The 15,025-nt window shown below is 41.0% G+C and overlaps 1 long non-coding RNA gene across 3 annotated transcripts in view; it reads right to left on the bottom strand.

Moving 5' to 3' along the window:
* Nucleotides 1-15,025, bottom strand: part of LOC135316524 (uncharacterized) — a 247,559-nt gene that overhangs the window by 208,164 nt on the left and 24,370 nt on the right. The window contains exon 2 of one of the 3 annotated variants that reach the window (XR_010375781.1): nucleotides 12,250-12,322. The exons of the other annotated variants lie outside the window; for them this stretch is intronic. This is a non-coding gene — a long non-coding RNA (uncharacterized LOC135316524). The remainder of the gene's footprint in view (nucleotides 1-12,249; nucleotides 12,323-15,025) is intronic. 3 annotated transcript variants of the gene reach the window in all.

Below are 15,025 nucleotides of genomic sequence, written 5' to 3'. Positions count from 1 at the left end.
TCAACAGCAGTACAGATTTCATTATGCTTGAGTTGTTGACCATGTTAACCTTTATGAATTTTTTAATATGTAGATAAAATAAATATTATGAATATGCTATCAGATAGAAGTAAACAGGAAGGTAAGTTATCTTAAATGATGAGCTTTTTCTATGAACTTGGGCATGTCAGAGTTTTTTCCTCTTGCTTTTTTCCCCCCTTCTTTTTCACCCTCCTGCTTCTGTGGTAAAACTAATTCACTACGGTATTTATAAAACTCAAAAAAATAAAATCCTCAAATAATGCAAATGCTGCTAGCAAAGAAAGCTGAAGCAGCCCCAGTTTGTTTTTTAAGCAGAAAACTTATCCTGAGGGCAAAAGCGGCCCAAAAGTATATGCCATTTAATATTTTACAGAATATATTTCCACAGAATACACTCTCTGTTTCTGAAGAATCGACCTCTCTCTACTAGAGTACTTGTGTCTTGTCAGAAAGCCTGAGAAAATGATAGTAGTTCAAGCCAAGGTAGCCTAGAAAATCACTTTATTAAATTAAATGGAAAAATCATAATACTATATACTTTGTTATATTTATGTGTTAGTTTCCTGACATGCACTCTAACAGTATCAGAAATACAAAAAGCTTTTGTATAAGAGAGCAATTTTGCACGTTATCATAGAACAAGTTTTACCTGTGGGAAAGTAAAGAAAAAAACTCTGAATTGAGAAAGCCAAGCAAAAATAAAAAGGGTCGTTTTATCTGTTTTAAGAACACCCTGAGACCACCTAATTTACTGCTTCTCTATACACCTTTAAGGAAAGAGAAACTGTACCAAGCTGTCTGGACTCAGTAATTCAAGAAAAACAGAATGCAAACTCTACAATCAGAATAAAACCAGACACATGAAAACAAAGAATCTTCCAGCATCATTATCTTAGAACTCTTCTGTTGAATTTGAACTAAAATAATTTGATTTGATTAAAGCTGATACCTTGAAGTTCTGTACAAAGGCAAATAATTTACAAACACACCCAGGAAGTGTTCTTCAAAAGCAGGCAGTTCAGTGAAGTTTCAGAGGTGGAAAAGTTTGAGAAAAATATTAGTCATGAATGAAGAAACAACAAGCAAGACTTCAATCTGTGTCCCATTATAAAGCTTTATTTTACATTATTAATTTAAAATTTAATGATGCATATGAAATAGATAGGTGTTGATTCTGCAAGTGCTTGCTCCCAGGAGTCCCACCACCTTGAATATATTTTCTTAGATAAGCAGGACTATCTACAAGTACGGTCATTTGAAGAACCAGACACCCACCTCCCTTCCCAAATATTTATGAAATATATTGGAAGAGCGGACAAGCCCTGACTCTGTGTAACACCTCTGTTATGACACAGTATGTACTCTACAGCACTGTACTTAAAAGCCTACATCATTGTAAAGCTCTGTTGTAAATTTCCATGGAAAAATATTATAAAATATTTCTCAAATCCTGCAGACTACAATAAAAATGCAAATACGGGATCACAAGCACTGCTATGAATTATGTTGCTCAGTGCCAGAAATCTGTGCAATACCGCCAGCTTATAATACTGATTATGAGGCTGGACGTTTGCCATATGACTAAATTTAATCACAGCTAGCCTCTTCATAACTTCGAGAAAGTAGTTTTTTGTATTATAAAATCTTAAACTCTTATACAAGATTTTGTAGGTAACTGATGACCTAGGGTTTGGGGATGAATACTCACAAAAGTAAGTGTTTGTACATCTCAAATACCAATTAAAATAATTTTGTATTAAGGCTACACGTATGTGAAATCACTGACTAACCAGCGTTCGAGTACGTCTGAAACAGTGTGTCCCCACGTATTAAATAGCTAAGGGGAACAGGCAAAAACGTCGTGGAGAGTTACACAGATTCTAACGTTCCCTCCCCCTCGTTCATAGCGTAAAACGTACAGTTGTCAAACACGTCGCTTATCAGCCAGAGCATTTGAAAAAAATAAGCACACAAAAATAGGCAGCCGCCAGCCAGGCAACGTGGTAAAACCTAACAGCTCGTTCGCTGGGTGACACCGAGCATTCAGCGGGAGAAGGGATCTTTTTATTTAACAACCTGGTATTCCTTTAACGGAGGCAAACGCTGCACCAGAAGCGACATAACGGGAAGGCAGGCGCGATGACCATTTCTCTCCTCACAGCATAAAAAAAAACGCAGACAAAACCAAGCCCCCAGACCATTATCATGTGAAACAGAAAAGATCTCCAAACGCCAAGTCAACAGAGGGACAAGCAGGTGTTTGCATTCTCTGCCGTTTAACTCCTGGATTTCATTGTGTGCTTCACAGAAAGAAAAAGCAGTTTCATTTGTAGATCTTACAGGGAAACAAAGAATTTCAACAAGGAGTCCCGATAAACATCTTACACTGTTAAACATCTTCACCAGCAGAGAGAGAAGAATGTCCTCCCCCCCCCACTCCCCCACCTCGTTGCAAGCAACCGTGGACATCTTTTGTTCCCTGATAAATATTTGCCTTTGTCTTTTGTGATAAGGTCTGCTGCCTTCGCTTCGCACAGAAAGGGCCCGGTTGTTTCTGTATAAAAAAGATTTAATTAAGATCATTTCCGATTTTCCACTCCCCCGTGCGCTGCCGAGAAAGGCGAGCGAGGGAGGACAAAACCCGGCCCCCGCCGGCTGCGCGGAGGGGCCGCCGCCGCCGCCGCCGCCGCCGCCCTGTGGAACCGGCACCGGGAGCGCGGAGGGGCCGCGGAGGGGCCGCAGCGGGCGGGGCGGGGCGGGGCGGGGCGGGGCGGGGCAGGGGCCTCTCCCCCGGGGCCAGGCCCGGGCGGGACCCGCGGGGGGCTGCGGCGGCGGCGAGGGGTAGGGCCAGGCCGGGACCGGCCTGACAGGGCCCGGCACGGCCGGAAGCACGGTCGCCGGCCCCGGGCCATTCGGTGGCCGCGTCTCCCAAGGAGCGCCAAGCGCAGCGTGTTCTGCGGCCCCGGCGCCCAAGAGAGAGGCCGGGGCAGTCGGGGGAGGGAGCGCGTCGGTTTGCTCTGCGGGAGAGGGAGGAGGAGGAGGAGGAGGAGGAGGAGGGAAAAACATCTCTTGGTTGTTGGCTGATTGGGTTTCGGGTGGTTTGGGTTTGTTTTTATTTTATTTTTTTTTTTCCGTGGGATCAGACTGAGTTTCTCTTCACACGACGCTTTTATTTCAATCCCTTCAAGAGCAATGTACAATTTGGGGTTTGCATCTTTGTCAAAATACAGGCTTCACAAAAACATCAAAACCTTCTTACCAAATGAAGAAAAAGAGTGCTTTAATTACTTTAAAAACATTCTGCCTACAAAAAAAAAAAAAAAGCCGTGCCAGAGTCTACAGACTCTGCAATAGCAGTTCTCTGAGGACTTCACCTATTTCATATACAGTGGTTAGAATTCGCAAAACTATTCCCACCGCACCAGTAGTTTGAAACACTGAACAGAAAACCTAGGAAATAAAGTCATTATAATGTGTTTATACCCGCACACACAGTACACAACTTCCAAAGCTCTTAGTCCTCCTGTGTACGTTCATTTACTGGAATTAACGCTCTTTACCGTGCTGCCTGCCTGCAGGACCCAGTCCTGAAATATTCCTGCATGCCAGGTACTTCTGTCAATCTCCTTAGACGGGGACTCGCTGCAAACCTGAGCCCCTCAACAGTATGCACTCCCTGCGTAGCCCAGGCCAACATACCCGCTCATAACCACAGACTCATTACTTCACTCTGTATGAAATTTTGCTAAGAAATATCAACAAAAAATACTGGTCTAAACTAGTGGGAACTCGAATGCAAAATTTAAAAATACGTGATATGAGTAAGGAGGAATACAGCAAAGAACCTCCACTAGTTGGGAGAGAGAATTATTCCTGCAAGCCAAGTATAAAACGCAGGAGATGAGATCATACTGTGGACGTGACACAGTCCTGAGACATTTTCCTTTCGTTAAATATTCAGAGAGCACAAAGTTGCATTTTTTTTTCTTCAAACCTCGGCACAATAAACTACATTTCTGTAACATTTGTACCATGTTTCGAAGAGCCCAACTTTTTTTTTTCTCTAGGAATATCAAAGTTCTTATTTCATGAAATAATTTTTAGACTTATTCATTGTGTGACACTAAAGGCAACACTATAAACAGAAAAAAAAAAAGGTTAATGTAAATAAATCAAAGTCATTCTACCCTTCTCCGGCCATCTGTCTCCCCATAAATACAGATGCGAAAAACAGAATTTGCTAAAAGCAGCTATTTTAAAAGTCTATCACATTATTGTTCCAAGTAAAAAAAACAAGAGCAGAAAGTGCTAACAGTATCATCTTACCTGCCTTTTAAGCAAGAGTGTAAAAAACACAACACACAAGAAAGCCTGCAAACTGACAAAGACTCTGGATTAGCGACAGCAATTGACCCAGGGAAAATGAATCAGACTCACTTTTTCTTTGAATGGAACAGATTACTTCCCTACATATTGACACATCAGAAACATGATTACGGCTCAGCTTGAAATTGCAGTGTGTACCATACTCCTCTATGGTTTTAGCAGGCTTGCTCATCAAAGCACTCCTTCAACAAGAAGTATTTTTTATGATCCCATAAATGTTGCACTAACAGTTTTCAACTGAGAAAGGTAAATGCACCCTATGTCGGGCTCCTTTGCATAGACTCATTTCATGAGCTCTCTAGTAGCTAATGAGTAAAAGCCCCATTTTTTTAACCTCCACTACTAGTGAAGTTTTAAATTAGATGCCCCACTAAAAGTCTTGAGCTTCCTAAAACACAAGTGTGAAACTAAAGTTAGTTTTATTAGCAGCACCACAAATTTCACACGGTGCATCAAGGTGACCCAATGCATATTAATAGGTCTAAGAGCAGTACCTAAAAGACAGTATTTTTAAAGCAACGTAATACAAAATCTTTGGTATGTCTGTGTTTCGCGTACCTGTGAGCAGCAGGGTTCACTGAAGGATACATTTACTTTTTTACGGGGGAAGAAAGTCTTTAATGAATGATAATGACAGTACCACAAACAGAATACTGTCTTTTCACAGTTTGTATGAATTTGATGACAAAGAAGGCCATAAACAAGACCAAAGAGTGTAATGGGATTAATCCAAGATTATCTTAATTGATCCTCTCCGTAAGTACAGTGAAACCACATTCACTTAAGAGCATTCAAGAGGATAATGAGTAAACAAGAATTACCTACCTTTAACATCAGCATTGGGCTGACAATATCAAACAACCATGCAGAATACTGGACACAAATTAAACTAAGATAAAGATTAAAAGCTTCTGTCACTTACAGAAGGACCACCAAGAGACCTACCTATGTTTCAACTTGTGTTTATATAAGCAGGCCAGATAAAGATAGCTGTAAACTTGAGGCTACTTCAGTACACCTGGGATACACTTCTTAGCATATACTTATACTTGAGAAAAGTGAGATAAAGCCTTTTCCAAAGGTGATCGGGGTTATATTTTTGCCTACAAAGTCTGGGGCTAGAAAGGAGGTTTTTATTTATCAAACAAAAAAATGTGGTAGGACTATTTGTACGTGGTTCAAATCTATTTAAGAAATAAGGAAGTGCACTTAGTACCTACTCCAATATCTGGCCCCTGTTTAAATAACACATGACTAAAAAATGTTAAGTGTTAATAATCAAGGAAAGCTAGAAGCTTTACTTAAGGAGCTATGGATTGTAAGTTAATCTTATCTTTATCAACTCAGTAGGACAAAGAAGGAAGCAAAGGCAAATATGTAACAAACAAAATATGCTGCCTATCACTGGCAAGTCAGGCATGTTTCACACAGAACAGAAAAACCACTTACATAAAATTTTTGCTGGGAAAATACCTTTTGTTTCTAGATCACAGTCATTACTGTTATTTTTGTTGTGTTGCAAATTTATGTTATTGAGGGTTTTTGGGGTGCTTATTTTTAACCTAATAATCTGTTCATATCATATATTCCTGACAGTCCATGTTTATATTTTCTGATTGAAGATATATGTAGAGAAACTGAGTGTGCAGAGACAGGGTTGGGAATGCCTAAACCTGCCTGGAGTTGAATCTGGTGAAGAATGTGAATGGCAACAAGAAGGGCTCCTACAGATATTTCAGCAGCAAAGAAAAGGGAAAATGTGGGCCTGCTGTGGAAATGGAACAGGGGACATGGTGACTGGGGACATGGAAAACACCAAGGTGCTCAATGCCTTCTTCACCTCTGGCTTCACTGGTAAGATAGGAATCCCAGGCCCCTGAGATATGAGGGCAAATCTGGAGCGAGGAATTCTTAGCCTCGGTGGAGGAGGATCAAGTTGGTGAACTTTTAAACAAACTGAAGTAGACATGAACAAGTCCTTGAGACCTGACAGGATCTACCCATGAGTGCTGAGGGAGTGGGCTGATGTCCCTGCAAGGCCACTCTCAATAGTCTCTGAAAGTTTGTGGTGACTGGGACAGGTTGCTGAGGACTGGAAGAAGGAAAGTGTCACTCCCATCTTCAGGAAGGGCCAGAAGGAGGATCCAGGGAACTGCAGGCCAGTCAGCCTCACCTCAGTCCCTGGAAAGGAGTTGGGACAAATCCTCCAGAAAAACACTCCAAACACCTTAAAGACAAGGAAATGCCAGAAGTAGTCCGCATAGGGACTGCAAAGGAAAAGGCGTGCTGGACCAGACCGAGAGCCTTCTATGATGAAATGAGCAGTGAGCGCTTTTCTTGGTTTCAGACATTTTACATGGCCTCCCATAACATCCTTATAGACAAAGTAATGAAACACGGACTAAATAAGTGGACAGTGAGGTGGATTAAAAACTAGCTGAACTGCCAGGCTCAAAGGGTTGTGATCAGCACAGAGTCCAGCTGGAGGCCAGTCCCTAGTGGTCTGCCGTGGGGTAGATACCAACGATAATGTTTTTTAATCATCTTCCTCAAGGACACAGGTGATGGGACAGAATGCACACTGAGTGAGTTTGCTGATCATGCCAAAACTGAGAGGAGAGGCTGCTATGCCAGAGAGCTGTGCCATTCAGAGGGACTTCTACAGGCCAGAGAAGTGGGCCAACAGGAGCCTTATGAAGTTTGACAATGGGAAATGTCCTGAACTCAGGGAGAAATAACCCCAGGCACCAATACATGCCCAGCTTGTAAGTGGCTCTGCAGAAAAGGACCTTGGGTCCTGATGGACACCAAGCTGATCATGAGCCACCAATGTGCCCTTGCAACACGTTGACATCCTGGGATGCATTAGGATAAGCATTGCTAGCAGGTCGAGGGAGGTGATCCTTCCCTTCTGCAAAGCCCTGGTGAGACACACCTGGAGTGCTGGGTCCCAAGCTGGGCCCCCCAGTACAAGAGAGACAGGGACGTACTGGAGCAAGTCTAGCAGAGGGCCACAAAGATGATTAAGGGACTGGAGCATCTGTCTTCTGAGCAGATACTGAGTGAGCTGGAACTGTTCAGCCTGGATCAGGGAAGGCCAGGGGCATCTTATCAATGTGTATAAATACCTGATGGGGGGAGTAAAGAAGACGGAGACAGAATCTTCTTGACAGGATGACAGGCAATGGGTACAAGCTGAAATACAGGAAATTTCATTTAATGTAAGAAAACACTTTCTTATTGTGAGGGTGGTTGAACAGTGGAACAGGTTGTCCACAAAGGTTGTGGAGTCCTCATCCTTGGAAACATTCAAAACCCCACTGGACACGGTCCTGAGCAACCTGGTCTGGCTGACCCTGCTCTGAGCAGGGGGTTGGATCAGGTGGTCTCCAGAGATGCCTTCCTGCCTTAGCCAGTCTCTGATTCTGTATGTTAGGCACTATGATAAACTTCATGGTAAAAACACAACACAGTTGCATATTCACTCCTTCTAGCCACCAGAACTATTTCTATTAACTTACCCAGGCTGGAGAAAAAAAGAAATCAAAACCAGTTTGGAGTTAGGTGAGTGGATACATAGCTACAAGAAAAAGCTGTAAAGTGAAGATGGACTTGGCTCATCCATAAAAAAAAGTATATATACAGAAATGAAAGTAGACTTCCGATCTGAATCACATACTGGAGCCAATCCAGCAGAAGCCACCAAGCTGCCGAAGGGCTGGTGCCCAGGAGGCAGGAGGAGGGGCTGAGGGATCTGGACCAGTTCAGCCCACAGGCGAGAAGGCTCAGGGGAGACCTTATTGCTGTCTCCAACTGCCTGAACAGAGGATACAGAGAAGACAGAGCCAGATTCTTCTTGGAGCCTCACAGGGGAACTACAAAAAGCAACGAACATAAGTCAGAGCATGGGAAATTCTGATTAGATACCAGGGCTTTTATTTGTTTGCTTGTTTTACCAAGAGAGTGGTCAAACACTGGTACAGGGTGGCCAGACAGGATGTGGAATCTCCTTATGGAGAAATTCAAGACACAACTGGACACAACTCTGGGCAACCAGATCTAATTAGATCTGTTCTGAGTAGGGTGTTGGACTAGAGACCTCTAGAGGCCCCTTCCAGCCTCATTTATACTGTGATGCTGTGATCACCATGATTGCAGAAAGACTAAGAATGTAACTTCTAGGCAACTTTACAAACATAAGTATATGGAGTACACACAGGCGCTTGTAACTGCATTTTTCTTGATGAAACTTAAAAGAATTAAAAAATGCATGCCATAAAATACAATGAACCTCTCCTCTTTCAAACTGGTTACTCCTCTGCAGAACTAGAAGCAAGAAGTTACCTTTGTCATCAGAGACTGGTTTGGAAGATTTACATAACTGACACTTACTTTATATTTATTTTATTAAGTAGATAACAAAACACACAAATCCAATGCCAAGCTTTTCACTTCTGAAGTCACTTGTCATTTATACCTTTGACTGTTACCCTGTCAAGACAACAGGGTTTTCTTCTCACAGATATTTGTACAGAACTAAGTCTTATCTAACTCCTGATGACGGTTCTTGGATGTACTACAAGATACATCAGTAATATTAGGAGAACCCACGTCAACAAAGCAAACCAGACCAAGCCAAAACAAAAAAGGTATTAATGCCAGACAAGAATCCTGAAAATTTTTAGCAGACACATGTGTGTTTGTGGTGGTGGCATGGCAGAAGATAAAGCTGGACATTGCACTATACTTCTAACATTTGTTCTGAGTAAGCATACCAACACCAGTAGGTATAGCCCCGTGCTGGCCACCATCAGCAAGGGGCGAGGGGATGTGCTGGGCAGACATTTGAAATTAGCTCAGCTGTTGATGTGCTACGGCTTTGTTCATACATATAATGCCAAAGCAAGAAAAGCCTTCCTCCCTTCAGCCTTGGCACTATATGAACAGTTTCCCTTCTCCCACAAGCATGCTAGGAAGCCTGCACAGCACTGTGCTGCGTGGATAATATACCGGCAGCAGTGCCTCCTTTGCCCCTTAACCAATTCAACAGTACAGACATGCCCTGCAACCCCAGGATTTGGGCCTTGAATTTACATCTACCTCTGGCTGGACATGCTTGGACCTCTTCCCCTCAGACCAGACCGTGGGTTACTGTCACCACAAGTACCTCAACTGGTTCCAGTTAGGTTCAGGTTTGCTCCCACCAGGACTGATGACAGAACAGTCAGTGACTAGAACAAACCCCTCAGAGTGCTCTGCTATTTGTTCACAGGAGACAAAACAATGGAGCAAACAGGTCTGAAAATAGATTCACATGCTTCCCTATTTTTCCTTGAAGTTCACCATTCCTTGAATCCTCTTCTATATCCCTTGTCTGTTCCAGGTCCTTTCCCTAGAGAAGTATTGCCAATGAACACTCTCCCACACAAAAGGGATTTTTAACTCTTTACTGAACCATTGTGCTCTTGGTGCCAGCTAGACAGAAATGCTGTATCTCTTTCCATTGGATTCCAGATGCTGTATGAACTGGTACTTTGGTGTTACCATCACGCACTTTCACGAACAAATTCGAGGGCCGCAACCACATAAAAAAATTTTTAAAAAGCAACCAATTATATAATAAAACATTTTTTAGTAGAAATGACCCTAAAAGGAAATTGGGCTACAGAGTTCCAAAGTAGTTTTCATACTACACTCCTACCGGCGTAAGTGGAACCAGCACTTCTTGGCACTGTGCTTGATGTCGTACAAATGTATTAGAAAAGGCTTCCCTGCACTGAAGATTTCATATATTTTTTAGCTACCCAAGAAACCTCTAAATCAGAGGTTTAATTCACTGGTTAGTGTTTCAGAGAGTTTGTATGAGCTATAGGAGTTAAGTTAATTTTCTTCAGGGCATGAGTTTTAGGTTACATTTTTTGTTTCAGAGAAATACATTCCAAATGTCATCCATGTGCTTTCCTCTGCCTAGCAATCCCTTGCAGGCATCATCCTGCACGTCTTTTAGTAGGGAGTTAAGATGGGCATCTTCATTCTTTCCTACTGGGCTTTTCCTCCAAAAGATTAATTTCCAGCCTTGCTTGTTTGCTTTCTGCTGCACTTGTATTCCCAGGCTACTTCTCTAGGAAATCGCATGTTTCAGACTATCTTAATATCTCCGAAGCCTGCTTTGAAAGGGCCAGCTTGTCCTGAAACAGGATCCAAAGATAAATTGGGTTGCCAGAGGCTTCATATGCAAGCACTCAGAGGAGAAGGTCAGATTTTTATTCTTAAAAATCAATCAAAAGCATCTACTATCTATGAATGTTTAACAAGATTTTTAGGATAATTTTGTGAATTTTTTTCATTTGATTCATTTCACTCTAAACCTCTAATATGGTCCCTCGTGCTGCTAATTTATGCAGTAACAGATGTGAATAAATTGACTGTAATCCCTTATGCAACCGATTTTGCCATTGCCTATCTTTGCTATTCTTTCTATTCTATCTTTTGCTTATCCTTTCACTTAGGCATAAGCTGAACAAATAGTTGAGGGTTCTGAACCTTGTTTCTTCAGTTTTCTCCTGACTGGTATAGTGGGTACACCAGAGACATTGGAGAACTGGTGTCAGAGTTCACCATTAGGGTGTTCAGGCCAAAAGGTGGATATGAAAAACACCAGTGTCTCTGAAGTCTTCAGACACCCACTGAAACCTAAAAGAGACCAACTGAGCCCTTGTGAGACGTACTGAAATGTGAAATCATAGAATCATAGAGCACATTTTTGAAGCACTGGAGCAGACCCCCTTGGAAATCCAGGGACTACTTTTCCTTCAGTGCACTCTTGTTCTTGTCTGGTTCTTAAACACACGCCCAGTTCTTTCCATGTATAAATATCTCTCAAAGGATACCAACCTAATTAACTTCCTTCTGTGTCCAGTTTGCACTTGAGTCAGACCCAGAAGCACAGTCACTGAGAGCCCAAGAAAGATACAGTCAACCTGCTTTTTGTTTGGAGCTTCTATACCAAAATCCAAATTTGCCCGAAGCAGCTCCTGATTGAAACAGCCAGTAGTATTCTGCTCAGTCCTAAACTGGTGTTTATTCAATGTGGAAAGAATACAACTCTTCAGCTGTGAAGGTCTAGAGCTCTCCACTGAGCATGTAAACACTGAAGCATTCTGAAAGCTTGCAACACAGCCAGATTTGAGCAATTTTTGTAGTACAAATGCACCTTCCCTTCTGTCCTGCTACATTAACTGAAGGGCAGAAGACACTTTCTATCTGGATGAGGTTGTCTGATTATTAGTGCAAGGAAGGGTTTCCTCTAGATTTCTGAATCCTTTGGCAGGAGGGGAAGGGGAAGAGTGAAGATGACGGATAATTTTAACTTCAAAAATTACAGTTTGCCAGAAATTGAAAGCAGGATCTTAGAGTGGAAAATGCCAGGCACCATTCATAGATGACTCTTGCCAGCCTGAAGGCAAAACCTGTAATCCTGGACAATGCAAAACAGGAGTTCTAAGCAACCATATAGTGAATATTTTAAAACATTAAATTTGTTAAAAAATACAAATCTGTACAACAGAAGGCCTATGTACAAAGTCCAAGGAATAGCAGTGAGGTCAACTGGAGCTTAAGAGTCTCCTCAACTCTATGCAAGTGCATCGTTTTAAGTGTGCAAGTGATTAAAAATTGTGTGCTTTACTTATCTGAGTTTCAAAAAAATAGTTCTTTCAGGTGTACATTGACTTAAAGCATGAAAATTCCAAGCAAAGAAACTGGAATTGCACTTCCTTTATCCAACTCATCAGCTTCACACTAATGGAGTAGTAACAACACAGTAATGCAGCTATCCCTTACCATTCAAGCTGTAGACTTAGTGTTTAAACGGTGACTTGTTTTTCCAGATAGGCAGTGTAAAATCCCTAAAGACCTAGAAAAGGAAGGCAATAAAAGGCAGTTAGAAAAGCACGTGTTTTGCTAATTTTGACTGGATGTCTGTTAATTTTGTATGATTTCTGTTTTGCGATCTAGCTGAACACAGCGGTGGAAGGCTAATTTAAATGATGCTGGAATTAAAGCCTTCTGAGTTTTCAACACTATTGTGCCAATAAAGGCTAACTTGGCAACTTTAAATCATTAAGTCACATGCCAAATGTTGTGTTCATAGCTACCGTCAAGTCATTGGGCCGAACTCACCTGACCATGTTATTTAGGAAGGAGGCATTTCCACATTGCTTCAAAATCCCTCTTTTTGAGAAGACACTGATAACTCTCCTTTGCATTTATTTATCCATTTTCCTTCTTATAGCACAGAGAGTTCTAAGGCTTCTGGAGAAAAATTAATTTGAATATTAAAATATCCCATATCTACTTGGTCAGTTAACACACCAACTCCTCATATTTCTTTTTGTAAACTTATATGTCAAAGTAGGTGATACGTGTTACACCAAAATTAATAGCAGTTACGATAGGTCAGAAGAAAAACAACTTTCTCCTCAGTGCAAAAAAAAACCAGTTTTAAAAGTCCATGTCGTTTAAGGTCTTGCCTAATTTGATATTGAAAAATTCCCGAAATTATTACTTTACACTAAGGAGAACAATACTTATATTATCCCTTGAAATAATGATGAAGATTGTCTCCATTACAGATTCTGATCATGACACCTCTTTAGTTACGTATCAGAGCATCTCTTTCAACCAATTCGTAGTCTAAGGTAACGAGTCTTGCAGAATGCAGAGAAATACGACTCCAAAATAAGAAGCTGCAATATTTTTCCTCAAGTACCTTCAAAAACAAAACTCTTTGTTTTGGGACACTCAGCAGGAAAGCTGGCACTAGGGGCATACAAAAGGCCAAAGAGGAAGAAAAAACAAAAGTGAGAAAAATATTTATAATTCTGATAGAAAACATTGTAAAAACCCAGTGCTTCTGTTTGATTTTTTAAACTGAGGGTATATTTCAAATATTCTGTAAGAGATTTTAAACAGAAATCTGGACTTTTAATATTGCTAGAAACATAAAAGATTGTTAAAGCAATAGCTGTACCATCTAATATTTCAAAATATTCTATGTATTTCTTAAATCAGCATTTTTCTTACAATATTCAGCAGACAGTATTCCCACTAAGTAAGAAGCTATGTAAACCAATAACTAAAGCCAAATATCGAAGGGGAATTAATCAGAAATATCATCACTTCCAATATAGCTATAGTACTTCTTATATAGCTATAGTACTTACAGATGGAAGACACACACACCAACACACCTGCACACAAATGCCAGAATCCTTAAGAAATCATCACAGCATGGTCTCCACTTACGTATGTTCCCTTGTGGAGAGCTAATGCTACATATAACGGAGACTGTGGAGTGGAAATATCAGCAAAGATCAACCATTGTAAATCTTTCTGCAAGCACTGGAACTGACACAGCTAATTAAACTGGTTCATATAAGAAACGGGCAAGTCCATAAACACAGTAGAAAGACAAGTAATTCAAGTAGTTAATTCGCATAACAAAAAGCAAGTCCATAAAGTTGTTTCCAATTCAACGCTGCCCTTAAGAAGTGCAGTCTCCTTAAACGGGAGCATGTAGAGGCAGTAAGGGTCATCAGCTCAGCATTAGACAGTACATGACATGGGCATGAATGAACTATCTGCTCCCAAAGAGAAGCAGGCTAAAAGTTTGTGGAAGGGACAGGAGAGGTCCTCTTGACTCTGCTCAAGTCTCTCTGTACCAATTACTGCCTCCTACCATTCCTGAATATATCAAAAAGAAATCAAGATCCACTGCAAGAAACCCACAGCAAAGGTCCCAAAGCATGCTATTAATTTCTCACCTTTGTATTACTGCTTTTGAGAATTCAAAATATACATGCTTAGTAAAAGAGACATGAATAAAAATCCACTGTCTTGAATTTCAAAATAAAAGTTGTTGAAGTAGTCACTTGACAAGAAGGTGGAGCTTTTTGGTTTATTTGTTAAATTGAACAAAATGGTATATCTCCCGCACATTTTACTTAAGTATTCACACTGCAAAAAATTATTCCTTCATCTTGTCCCACAGTAAAGTGAAAAGTAATTTCATTTTCACATTGGTTTCAGTACTGGAACTAGCAAGACTCCTGGCACTGCTCCTTATTACAGGTTTTGCCTTTCATCAAAGACAGCTTTGTTAATATTATTGAAATAAGAACTACTGGAATGATTTTCTGAGCAAGATAAAGTTTAAAACAGCTTCAGGAGAGTCTGAGGGTACTTACTGGGAGAAGAGTGGGAAGGAATACAGATCAAGGAAACAACTGGCCCAGCTAGATGACCCGCAGAGTATTTTATTGAAGGCCCAAACATCAACTAGACTTGAACAGAATACAAAAATGTAAGGTTTGGGTAGAACTAGGTTTTTTCAGGATGTTCTCATGTTGAGCTTGGAGAATAGGAACAGGAAGATGGGTGGATATGTGGGCAGTTCTGCCATAGACACAACTTTCAGCTTCATTCTGGTTTATATAGCATACTCACAACAAAATATAAATTCTTTGCATTCAGCCCCATTTTCACGAAAAAAGAAAAGGCTTCCAAAACACCAGCTGCTTTATTTTCCACAGCTCTTCCCTGTCAACAGATAAGTGAG

This window comes from Phalacrocorax carbo, chromosome 1 (assembly GCF_963921805.1).
Source record: "Phalacrocorax carbo chromosome 1, bPhaCar2.1, whole genome shotgun sequence".
Classification (NCBI taxonomy): Eukaryota; Metazoa; Chordata; class Aves; order Suliformes; family Phalacrocoracidae; genus Phalacrocorax; species Phalacrocorax carbo.
The sequence above is the reverse complement of the archived record's forward strand: the minus strand, read 5'-3'. Positions and strand labels throughout refer to the sequence as shown.